Here is an 11441-nt window from a genome sequence, read left to right as displayed (position 1 = left end):
TTCATGTTCCTTGATTCGTGTTTGGGCAATGCTGCTGCATTTCGTGGTCCCTATGTAGACTTGTCCACAGCTGCATGGTATCCGGTAGACTCCTGCAGAAGTGAGAGGATCCCTCTTGTCCTTTGCTGAACGTAGCATTTGTTGGATTTTCTTGGAGGGTCTGTAGATAGTTTGTAGTTTGTCAACTACACCCAAGAGTATTGAAGGAACTAGCGGAAGTCATTTCGGAACCATTGGCAATCATCTTTGAGAGTTCTTGGAGAGCGGGAGAAGTTCCAGCAGATTGGAGGAGGGCCAATGTGGTCCCAATCTTCAAAAGGAAAAAAAGGATGACCCAAACAACTACCGTCCGGTCAGCCTCACGTCGATACCAGGCAAGATTCTGGAAAAGATTATTAAGGGAGTGGTCTTCAAATACTTAGGAACAAATGCGGTCATCGCTAATAGTCAACATGGATTTATCAAAAACAAGTCATGCCAGACTAATGGGATCTCTTTTTTCAATAGAGTTACGAGCTGGGTAGATGCGGGGAATGCCGTGGATATAGCGTACCTGGATTTCAGTAAGGCCTTCAACAAGGTCCCCCATGACCTTCTGGCAAGGAAACTAGTCCAATGTGGGCTAGGCAAAACTACGGTGAGGTGGATCTGTAAATGGTTAAATGGACGAACCCAGAGGGTGCTCACTAATGCTTTCTCTTCATCCTGGAAAGAAGTGATGAGCGGAGTGCCACAAGCAGGGTTCCATCCTGGGCCCAATCCTGTTCAAGGGTTAGAAGACAGGATCATCAAGTTTGCAGACGACACCAAATTGGGAGGGATAGCCAATACTCCAGAGGACAGGAGCAGGATTCAAAACGATCTTGACAGATTAGAGATGGGCCAAAACTAACAAAATGAAGTTCAACGGGGACAAATGCAAGATACTCCACTTAGGCAGAAAAAACGAAATGCAAAGATACAGAATGGGGGACAATGCCTGGCTCAAGACCAGTACGTGTGAAAAAGATCTTGGAGTCTTCGTGGACAACAAGTTAAACATGAGCAAACAATGTGATGTGGTGGCAAAAAAAGCCAATGGGATTTTGGCCTGCATCAATAGGAGCATAGTGTCTAGATCTAGGGAAGTCATGCTAGCCCTCTATTCTGCTTTGGTTAGACCACACCTGGAATATTGTGTCCAATTCTGGGCACCACAATTCAAGAGAGATATTGACAAGCTGGAATGTGTCCAGAGGAGGGCGACTGAAATGATCAAGAGTCTGGAGAACAAGCCCTATGAGGAGCGGCTTAAGGAGCTGGGCATGTTTAGCCTGAAGAAGAGAAGGCTGAGAGGAGATATGATAGCCATGTATAAATATGTGAGAGGAAGCCACAGGGAGGAGGGAGCAAGCTTGTTTTCTGCTTCCGTGGAGACTAGGACACGGAACAATGGCTTCAAACTACAAGAGAGGAGATTCCATCTGAACTTCCTGACTGTGAGAGCTGTTCAGCAGTGGAACTCTCTGCCCCGGAGTGTGGTGGAGGCTTCTTCTTTGGAAGCTTTTAAACAGAGGCTGGATGGCCATCTGTTAGGGGTGATTTGAATGCAATATTCCTGCTTCTTGGCAGAAAGGGATTGGACTGGATGGCCCATGAGGTCTCTTCCAACTCTATGATTCTATGACTTCAAAGATACCATCCATTTATCTTGCCCATGGTCGGCCCCTCTTTCTTTTTCCTTCCATTTCCCCCTGCATCATTGGCTTCTCTAAGCTTTCCTTTCTTCCCATGATGTGGCCAAATGCCCTTTCAGAGAGATTTGAAATGGTATTTCTTTGTCCATATGAAGAAACCTTTCAGCAGCCAAGAAGCATATCAGTCTGTCTGTCTCTTCTTCTCTCTCCATCTCTCTGCACCTGCATAGCTTGAGCCTGAACAAAACTGCAACAGTATCCAAAAGTTCTTGGCTCTGCCATTACCCCATGCATTGCACAACCAATCGGCTTCATGCATTTTATTTTGCAGTTAACACACACACATTGAGTAATTCCTTGCATGCTCCAACATAGATGATCCTTGTGGTCTTTTCCAACTCCTGTTGCTCAGGAACCGTCACAGAGAGTGTGTGTCAGTTCCCTGGAGATGGAAGGGAAATCACCAGAGGCTGCTCAGGGGCACATCGATGAGGAAGCCAAGCCGGTGAAGGATGCCGAGATCCCTTTGCAAGGTAAGGCTTCACGGGTCTGTGAGAATGAATGTGCCACACGTAGGCTACACCTACCTTGGAGTATTCATGTAGCCTGGCACCCCTTTAACTGATATGGCTCAGTACTCTGGGATCATGGGAGCTGCAACTTATGGAGGCAGCAGTTCTCTTTGGCAGAGAAGGCTAAAGACCTCATAAAACCACAAACATGGCCCATGGGGAGAAAAGGGGATTGAGCCATTTCTTTTAGAAAACCATATTTTTTGGGGGGGGGGGGAATGGGGTGGAGGGAAGGTTACACTTGCCCAGCATCTGCTTTTGACTCTATCCAACCCATTCGCCTTCTTAAAAAAATATTTCCCATTTATTTTTTGCAGGTGGTGGAATCAAATACCCAGATCTTTCCATTACCGTGTTCCCTGCTGAAGGCCAAGCTGAGGCAGAAGATGAGCTCATTAAAGTATGCCATCTCATTTAGTTCTTCCCTAATCCAAAGTATTGGTCTGCAATAACAATAACAACTGATAGGCTGTTGGGAATTGTGGGAGTTGAAGTCCAAAACATCTGGAGGGCCCAAATGTGCCCATGCCTGCTCTAGATGGAAAATGCAAGAGGAACAGCAGCCTATTTAAGGATGCATCTACACCAGGGGTCCTCAAACTAAGGCCCGAGGGCCGGAGATGGCCCTCCAAGGTCATTTACCCGGCCCTCGCTGAGGATCAACCTAAGTCTGAAATGCCTTGAAAGCACACAACAACAACAACAACAACAACAACAACAATCTTATCTCATCAGCCAAAAGCAGACCCACACTTCCCATTGAAATACTAATAAGTTTATATTTCTTAAATTTATTCATTTAATTATTGTAAGTGTTTTTTGCACTACAAATATATGTGCAGTGTGCAGAGGAATTCATTCTTTTTTCCAAATTATAATCCGGCCCTCCAACAGTTTGAGGGACTGTGACCTGGCCCTCTGTTTAAAAAGTTTGAGGACCCCTGATCTACACTGTAGAGTTAATGCAGCAGAAGCATAAACAGATGAGTTGTTGTGACTCAGTCTGAGCCTGAATCTGAGTCTGAACTTTCTGAGCCTCCTGGGTTTTCTGAGCCTGTCTATTTGCAGGATGACAAGGAGGCTAATGGGTTACAGATTTCTGTACATGTTACAGACGGGGCTGATAGTTCATTGGAGAAACAGCAAGTCTGTTCCCTGGGGAACGGAATATGCCTTTAGATAAGGATAGTGAAACAACTCCACAAGTTCAGGTGGATCCTTTCGGTTCCCAGACTGGCCGGAGATAATGAGTTGCTTGGCCTTGATGATAAGACTGAATTAATGACTAGACAAGATCGTTTACAATTAAGAGTCCATAGAAGTTCATGTCTGGCCAGCAAGCGTGAAGCCAAAGGTCAACGCAATGCTCTTATGTTTGGGAAAACTATTTATTGATGCAGCCGACAGGCAATCCCTGTCAGTCCAACGTTACTCATGTTAACGTCTGTGGATTTACCTTGGCTTTTGGCAGCACGCCTCTGGCTTCTTGAGACTTGGATCTTGTTCCTGTTTGTACCTGTTTACCATGGACTCTTGTTTGACCGTTGCTAAGGGATTATGCTTCATGGTTTTGCTTTTGAATCTTAGGAAGTTTGCCTTTACATTTAAGACTCTGTTTTGCCTATGGAACTTTTGCATTTCTATTTCTCTGTTTTGATTTTGCTTTTTCTCAATAAACTACAAAATCTACAGCCTTGGTATGAGTTGGTGTCTTGAGCAAGGTGAAAACTACCCTGAGTTGCAACATGAGTCTCTATGTCAACGCTGTTGCGCATATGGAGGGCCTGACTCTTTTATTCATGGGCATGTCTTGCTTTTCCAGGCACTACTGGACCGCATGGATTCGAGCCTCTATTTGCAAGAGATTGAGCAGACAGTGTCCCAGGCAGACCAGCAGACCATCTCCTGCCAAGTCCGTCCGGAGAAGGATGGAAACACCCAACTGATAGGTAAGGGCAGCTGAGATCCATAACTTGTCACTTTATGAAATTGTGGGCCCTTCCACACAGCTGTAGAAAATCCACATTAAACTGGATTATATGGCAGTGTGGACACAGATAACCTAGTTCAAAGCAGATATTGATATTCTGGGTTATATGGCTGTGTGGAAGGGCCCTGAGAGTGGCCCTCCACATTCGCAGATTGTATTAAGTTTGGATTTAATTTAAATGTTCTCCTTAGGAATCTCTAGATCTCCCAGTACGATTCTGTGACCTTACTTAGGCGATCCCTCGTAGCCCGAGGATGAGAGTCCTCCAAATGTAGTGTCTTGGTGGTGGGTCCATAGGTGGCTGTGGAGCCCTATTCTTGATCCGTATGTTCTCCTGTAGTGAGGGCATCAGTTTCCAGGTGGAAGGCGGTCTTGGTCAGGGGTGCTTGATGTGCCTTTCTCTTGGCACGTTTCTCCCTTTCACTCTCCATTCGTGCCTCCTCAAATTCTGCAGCACTGCTGCTCACAGCTGACCTCCTGTTAGAGCGCTCAAGGGCCAGGGCCTCCCAGTTCTTGGTGTCTATGCCACAGTTTTTATGGTTGGTTTTAAGCCCATCTTGCTGGTTGTCTTTGCTTCTTCCAGCATGTTGACATTTATCCGCTTGCCTTCCCAAGAGATTTGCAGGATTTTTTGGAGGCAATGCTGATGGAATTCTTCCAGGAGTTGAGTGTGACGTCTGTAGAAGTCCACTTTTCGCAGGCATATAACCGGGTTGGGAGGACAATAGCTTTATAAACAAGCACCTTGGCAGAGGACAGAAGGAGGCCTTTCTGCTGGTGCTAGTACAGCAACTGTGCCTGGGTGAGGCGTGCAGTCACCCCAAAGGAGATTCATCAGAGAATGCAAGCTGTTTATGGTAATTGTGTTGATGTGAGTATTGTGCGTCATTGGACGAGTAAGTATAAAGATGTTGAGGTGGGAACATCTGACTTGCATGACGTCCTATGACAGCAACCACCGAGTTTCACAAGCAAAAGGTTGACAGATTGATTCAGGACGATGGTTGTATCACTCAGAGAGAAATTTCAAGCATAATCAGCATTTCTGTTCCCAATAATGAAATAAGATCTTGTCGGAGATTGACGCTGCCCAGCAGAAGGAATGCTAGATCAAACAGACATGGATTTGCAAATAAGGACTCTGCAAGCTTTGAGTTACAAAAGAAAACTAAGTTTTACTAAGCACACACAGCAAACACATCTTTCTTCAGTGAGCGATATACAGGAAGAGAACTAGTCAAAACCGAAAGCCAAAACACTTCTTCACATCTGCTTATCTTCTCTTGCTTGAAGCTGGCAACTCCCTTCAGATTCTCACCAGAACATAACTTATCTTACTTTCTCAAATTCACATAATCACAGCCTCAACTCTAAACATTTCTGCACAGTGTTTTCAATTCACAGTGGCATCCATATTTGCAATACATAGAAGCACATTTAAAACACATACATAACTCAATAAATCCTGACAGATCTGTGGGGACATAGAATCATAGAATCATAGAATCAAAGAGTTGAAAGAGACCTCATGGGCCATCCAGTCCAACCCCCTGCCAAGAAGCAGGAATATTGCATTCAAATCACCCCTGACAGATGGCCATCCAGGCTCTGCTTAAAAGCTTCCAAAGAAGGAGCCTCCACCACACTCCGGGGCAGAGAGTTCCACTGCTGAACGGCTCTCACAGTCAGGAAGTTCTTCCTAATGTTCAGGTGGAATCTCCTCTCTTGTAGTTTGAAGCCATTGTTCCGCGTCCTAGTCTCCAAGGAAGCAGAAAACAAGCTTGCTCCCTCCTCCCCGTGGCTTCCTCTCACATATTTATACATGGCTATCATATCTCCTCTCAGCCTTCTCTTCTTCAGGCTAAACATGCCCAGTTCCCTAAGCCGCTCCTCATAGGGCTTGTTCTCCAGACCCTTGATCATTTTAGTCGCCCTCCTCTGGATACATTCCAGCTTGTCAATATCTCTCTTGAATTGTGGTGCCCAGAATTGGACACAATATTCCAGATGTGGTCTAACCAAAGCAGAATAGAGGGGTAGCATTACTTCCTTAGATCTAGACACTATGCTCCTATTGATGCAGGCCAAAATCCCATTTGCTTTTTTTGCCGCCACATCATTTTTTTGCCACCACATCATTATGCTTCTGATGAAGACGTTGAGAAAATTGTGAGACGCTGGTTGTGGAAACAGAGTGTTGACTTCTTCCGTGACGGCTTCAGAAAACTTGTTCATCGTTGGCAGAAATGTCTCCAATTGTTTGGTGATTATGTGGAAAAGTGAATAGTGGTAGTTAAAAAGCACGTTCTAAGGATTATTTCTGCGTTTGATTTATTAAAATATTCCCATCCAAACCCATGTAAACAAAGGTGGAAGCATTACTTTTCTTTTAACCCTCGCAATTGACTCATCATCTAAAGAGCCACGCTGGAGAGTAAAGCAAAACTGATTTCATATCTGAGAACTCAGTTTCAGTTAGATTTTTTCCTGATTTGCCACACTGGCCTCTATGAACATCAGTAACAATTTGATCTCTTTGTGAGCAGATATTTTTCAAGGCTGGAGCAATGTTTGAAGACGACTCTCACTCTCTTGTTTCAGGCCTGGTCATGGCACCAAGACAGCCTTGGTCGCCTTGGTGGATGACCTCCGTAGAGAGCTGGACAGGGGGAGTGTGACTCTGTTGGTTCTCTTGGACATCTCAGCGGCTTTCGATACCATCGATCATGGTATCCTTCTGGGTCGCCTCTCTGGGATGGGCCTTGGGGGCGCGGTTTTGTCGTGGCTCCGGCCCTTCCTGGAGGGTCGATCCCAGATGGTGAAGCTGGGAGACGCCTGCTCGGACCCCTGGCCGTTGACCTGTGGGGTCCCGCAAGGCTCTATTCTGTCTCCCATGCTTTTTAACATCTACATGAAACCACTGGGAGAGGTCATCCGGAGTTTTTGAGTTAGGTGCCACCTCTATGCAGATGACACCCAACTCTACTACTCATTTCCACCAAATTCCAAGGAGGCCTCTCGGATGCTGGACGAGTGCCTGGCCGCTGTGTCTATCTGGATGAGGAGGAACAAGCTGAAGATCAATCCTGACAAGACAGAGGTCCTTCTGGTCGATCGCAAACCTGACCGGGATATAGGGTGGCAACGTGTGTTGGACGGGGTTACACTCCCCCTGAAACCACAGGTCCGCAGTTTGGGAGTCCTCCTGGACTCATCGCTTACACTTGAGGCTCAGGCGTCGGCGGTGTCTGGGAGGGCTTTCGCACAATTAAGACTCGTGTGCCAACTGCGACCGTACCTCGCGAAGGCTGATCTGGCCGGAGTGGTCCATGCCTTGGTCACCTCTAGGGTGGATTACTGTAATGCGCTCTACGTGGGGCTGCCCTTGAAAACGGCTCGGAAATTCCAACTGGTTCAACGAGCAGCAGCCAGGATGTTGACTGGCGCTCCCTACAGAGAGAGGTCAACCCACCTGTTCAGGGAGCTCCAATAGCTGCCGTTTATCTACCGAGCCCAATTTAAGGTGCAGGTGCTTACCTACAAAGCCCTGAACAGTTTGGGACCTGCCTACCTGCGTGATCGCATCTCCGTCTACGAACTCACACGCTCTCTTCGGTCATCTGGAGAGGCCCTGCTCGTAATCCCACCTGCGTCACAAGCGCACTTGGTGGGGACACAAGACAGGGCCTTTTCCGTGGTGCCCCCCGACTCTGGAACACCCTCCCCAAAGATCTTAGACAGGCCCCTACATTGGCAGTCTTCAGAAAGAACTTGAAGACCTGGCTGTTCCGATGTGCCTTTCCCGAATAGGAAACTTTCCATTACCAAGTCCCACAAGCACTTTATTAAAGCCAAGATTGCCGCACACTGCACACTGCACTTGTCCATAAGCCTCATTTCCACCTGTCACATCAGCACTTTTAACCCTTGTACCCGTACTCTGGCCCGGCCCAGTTTTATTGTGTCTTAATGGATTGTTCATTGCTTGTTGTTTTAGATTGCTTTAATTATTTTAATTTGCTTAGGTTTGTATTGTTGTATTTTTGTTGAGGCCTTGGCCTTTGTAAGCCGCATCGAGTCCTGCGGGAGATGCTAGCGGGGTACAAATAAAGTTTAATAATAATAATAATAACTGTCACTATATTCTGTTCTTACAGATGCTATTTTTATCATCCCAGTAAAAGATCCTTGAGAAGCAGCAAGGTAGCCAGTATGCATTTCTTATAGTGCTGGATTTGTTACATGACATTGCAGGGACTCAAACTTTAAGACAGTGAGAATATTGAATCGTGCCATTTTCATCTTCTTAGTAATAATAATAATAATAATAAATAATAAACTTTATTTGTACCCCGCCACCATCTCCTCAGCGGGGCCAAGCCCAACAACACAGCAATAGAATAAAATCAGAACATAAACAACAACATAATCAATTACATAAAACATACACTATAAGAATATTACAACCAATATACAGTAAAATAAAACAATTCAAGACACAAAACAATGAGCGGGCCGCATGTACAAATTAAAATACTGGGGATAAAAACAGTGGAGCAACTTATTTGTGGGGGAGGAACTCTTCCGAGATGGAGTCAAGAAAAAGGACCTTCGTATAAAGGGTGCACTGAAGACAAAATTGAGGGTAAATGGTCAAATGAGATTATCTAGTTAATCTCCAAAAGCACAGAGGAAGAGCCAGGTTTTGAGATTCCTCCTAAAACTTTCTAAGATGGGGGCTTGCCTAATCTCACCAGGCAGTGTATTCCATAGACAGGGAGCCACTGAGGAAAAGGCTCTCTCCCTTGTTCCCACAAGGTGGGGCTAAGATAATGGTAGAGGTGAAAGGATAGCCTCCCCCGAGGATCGGAGGGATTGGGCAGGTTTATGGAGGGACGAAGGCAGGCGGGTCCCAAGCCATTAAGGGCTTTATAGGTGATAACCTGTACCTTGAATTGGGCCCGGAAAATAAACGGCAGCCAATGGAGCTCCTTAAATAGGAGGTTGATTGCTCACTATAATTCGCCCCCGTTATTAATCTGGCCACCGAATGTTGAACAAGATGTAGTTTCCGGGCCGTCTTCAAGGGTAGCCCCACGTAGAGCGCATTGCAGTAATCCAATCTAGAGGTAACTAAGGCATGGACCACCGTAGTCAAGTCCAACTTCACGAGATATGGTCGCAGCTGGCGCACCAGATTTAATTATGTGAAGGCCCTCCCGGCCACTGCCGACACCTGCACACCAAGCGTCAGCACAGAGTCTGGGAGGACCCCAAACTGTGGACCTGTGTCTTCAGGGGGAGTGCAACTCCGTCCAACACAGGTTTCCACCCAATACCCCGGTCAGGCGAGCAACTGACCTGGAGGACCATGAGGCAAGACGGGAATTTCCCCTGGCCAGTCCAACAACCCCTCTCTGGCCAGTTTAACTAGCCAGGAAGGGCAAGGATCCAGCGCACATGTGGTTGCTCGCACAGACGCAAGGACCCCCCCTACATCATCCAGAAGAACAAACCAAAATCATTCCCATAAGATCGAACTGACAGGTGCCTCAGTTACCTCATCTGCTACTGCATTTAAGCTGGAGTCCAGCTCAAGACGTATCTGAGCAACTTTGCCTGCAAAATGGTGTGCAAAATCGCTGCACCAGGTTGCCGAGTTGTCAGGAAGCCCCACCACCTCAGGAGGCTGGAGGAGCTCCCCAACAACTCGGAACAACTCTGATGGTCTGTTTGCTGCAGTCGCTGTGCGGGCAGTTGAGAAAGCTTTCTTGGCTGCTCACAAAGCCACGGTAGGAGCCTTAATAGTGGCTTTAGCCCGTGCTTGGTCAGACACATCATGAGATTTCCTCCAGATGCACTCTAGACCCTTCCTCCAGCGCTTCATCACAGCCAGCTCCTCGGTGAACCAGGGAGTCGGTGCGACTCTACGCAAAGAGAGGGGACGTTCGGGAATGATCATGTCGATCACCCTGGCCAGCTCGCTATTATAGCGATCGAGCAGGGCGTCGACAGGATCGTCAGTCTCCAGGACAGTAAGATCCCCAAGGGACCTCAGGAGTCCTTCTGGATCCATAAGTCTCCTGGGACGGACCATCTTAATGGGTCCTCCACCCCTGCGGAGGTTAGAAGTCACAGCAAATCTTAAAGAAATCAGATGATGGTCGGCCCATGACACTGGAAGAATGTTTTGCTCTTCCATTCTGACCGTCCCACCATCCGCAGTGTGTCCTGCCTGATGAGTGGGGACAGATATTACTTGAGTCAGCCCCATGGTTGTCATGGCAATCATGAAATCCTGAGCTGCACTTGTTAACATGGTTTCAGCATGGATGTTAAAGTCTCCCAAAACTATAAGCTGTTGGGAGGCCAAGGCCGAATTTGAGACCACCTCTGCTAGCTCAAGCAGTGAAACTGATGGGGCGGGGAGGAGGGGTTAGGGTGATCTTTCGGCTGTCCATTCCCCGCGGGGTGGTCGGTACACCAGCAGAATCCCCAGGCTGTCTTGGGTTCCCATCTTCAAGTAGACCCACTCAAACCTCGCGGATTGCGAAACAGTGCATCTGATCAGGGCAATGGACAGCTGAAAAATCACCCTAACCCCTCCTCCCCGCCCCCTGGACCTAGCCTGCTGATGCACCCCGAAACCCGGTGGACACAGCTGGGTGAGATTTACCCCACCCAGCTCATCCAACCACGTCTCGGTGATGCATGCCAGAACCACCCTCTCATCCAGGATCAAATCCTGAATGATAGATGTCTTACCGCTGATGGATCTGGCATTCAGAAGCAGGATCTTGAGTTCAGGGGGTCTATCATTGAGACTACCACACATCCTTCTCCAGGGTCGCAAGAACTGTTGCGATTCTCTCTGCATATAGGGTGACCGATCTTAGTAAAGAGGAGACTGGCCTTAACCAGGAATACTAAGCATATATCATGAAACTGAATATGCAATTACTTTTGTAAGACTTCTTTGTGTGCAGATCTGGATTAGATTAAACCATTACAGTTACTGGATTTCTGTGAGTAATATTATTTAGGGCAGCTTTTGATGGTCTTCAAATCTTTTGTTCTTTGAAGCAAAACACTCAGAATGGGGTGATGTACATACACATACACCTAAATGATCTAAGGTGAGCAAAGATATTTTGAATCAGATGGAAAGCAAGAGATGGCATGAGAGAAGACCAAGTGGTAGAA

This window comes from Anolis sagrei, chromosome 2 (assembly GCF_037176765.1).
Source record: "Anolis sagrei isolate rAnoSag1 chromosome 2, rAnoSag1.mat, whole genome shotgun sequence".
Classification (NCBI taxonomy): domain Eukaryota; kingdom Metazoa; phylum Chordata; class Lepidosauria; order Squamata; family Dactyloidae; genus Anolis; species Anolis sagrei.
The sequence above is the reverse complement of the archived record's forward strand: the minus strand, read 5'-3'. Positions refer to the sequence as shown.